This window comes from Lathyrus oleraceus, chromosome 5, assembly GCF_024323335.1.
Source record: "Lathyrus oleraceus cultivar Zhongwan6 chromosome 5, CAAS_Psat_ZW6_1.0, whole genome shotgun sequence".
Classification (NCBI taxonomy): Eukaryota; Viridiplantae; Streptophyta; class Magnoliopsida; order Fabales; family Fabaceae; genus Lathyrus; species Lathyrus oleraceus.
Window position 1 is genome coordinate 564,593,479 of NC_066583.1, and position 1,923 is coordinate 564,595,401.

Genomic DNA, 1,923 nt, shown 5'->3' on the forward strand with positions numbered 1-1,923 from the left:
AGTGTGTGCTAATTGACTTGTTTGATGGCTTATTTGATTCATCTGTGCATATTTGCTTATGTGTGCCTTGGTGTATGTATCATCATTACTTGTATATCATTTCATAATCATCGTTCATTACTTTGTAACATTTGGTTTTGTCCATGGAGGAGGCAAGCATAAGTCCATTGATTGGCAGTTTGTTTCCTATGATATGGTAAGAGACTAGTATAAGTCCATTGATTGGCATCTAGTATCCATGTTTCTCTTTGTTTTAGGAGATTGGTATAAGTCCATTGATTGGCGTCCAATATCCATTTTGTTTTGTGAGACTAGTATAAGTCCATTGATTGGCATCTGGTATCCATGTTTGCTCTTTGCTTTAGGAGATTGGTATAAGTCCATTGATTGGCATCCGGTATCCATTTTGTTTTGTGAGATTGGTATAAGTCCATTGATTGGCATCCGGTATCCATTTACTTTGTTCATTTGTTATTTGCATTGTTGCCTATTCCAAAGGAATCACTTGAATCATCTACATATGATCTCAAGAGGTGAACATCTAAGAAGTTTTACTTCCTCACCCTCCCACCTTTTGTTTCTTTAAACCTCCATTTGCATGTTAATCCAAAACAAGAAAACTATTGTGCAAACATTGTCATTTCTTTTCAAATTAGAAACCTAGGCCCTAGGCCTTTGATTTTTCAAACTTCATTTTCATAATACTTCTTTTGAATTGAATTCTAATCATATCTTGACCACTTTTTGTGAATAATCCTAATTGGTTAATCTCACTCATTCAATTGTTTTGTGGCTTTGTCCATTCTTGATAAGTTTTCATACATTAGCCATAGGTTTGATTTATCCTAGTTGGTTGATGTCAATCTCACCTTTTGTCCTTAGTGATTGAATTGTAAGACTTCCTTGCTTATTATAGGGTTAACCCCTCACTAGCAAGTTGAAGCTTTTCTCACATGGTGGACTTGTTGTTTGTATAGGTTGAGTTTTCTCCCGTGGATAACGAAAGACCTTAGGGCTTTTGTGTAAAATGAATCCACCCATACTTTTGGAAATCTTTTAGCCGAACTACGGCGTTTTGATCCTTACCTTCCATGGAAAGGTACGTAGGCAACGGGTTCATCCGTTCAAACACAAAAATAATAACTTGTATATTCTTTTCTCATCCCTTCAATCCATGTTTCCACAATAAATATTTCATAAACAAATAACATTTCGTACAACAAGTTGTGAAAAGGGCTCCCTAGGAGTACCTAGGACGTTTTGAGTGCCTAACACCTTCCCATTGCGTAATTAACCCCTTACCCAGATCTCTGATCTTTTCATTAGTTTTCTATGTGTAAAACTTCTTAGGTTTTTGTTCGCTTTTTAGCCATTCCTTTGGATAAATAAAAGTGCGGTGGCGACTCGATTCTTTGTATGCTTTGCTTTTGATTTAGTCAATAAATCATAAAGTGACGAATACACCGCTACAGAAAAGTGACGACTCTGCTGGGGACTAATCTCCTTGGTGGTTTTGCCTACTTTTCACCCTTGTTGTATGATATTGTTTATTTGTTATATGACATATTTTTGTACAATTTGGGATTACTGTACTTGATATACAATTGCTTGTTTGCTTGGTGGTCTCTGTGAGATGAGTTCTATACCCGAACTCGAGTGCACCTTAGGATAGGAGAATGGCATAGTCTCGTCGACTTGTTTGGAGTATTCCTTAGCAAGTTGACTTGCGAGTCCATTCACTTGGTGGAGGTCGTGTTGCATTAATAATGTCACACAAGTCATTTGTGGTTAGGCATTATTCTTTCAATCATGTGCCTTAGAAGCCAAGGACCTTAGTTTACCAAGCCCATCTTGGCCTATTTTTAGGACGTAGTGCGGAGGTCGTTCAGATGTAAGATCTAATGCGATTGTTACACGATACTA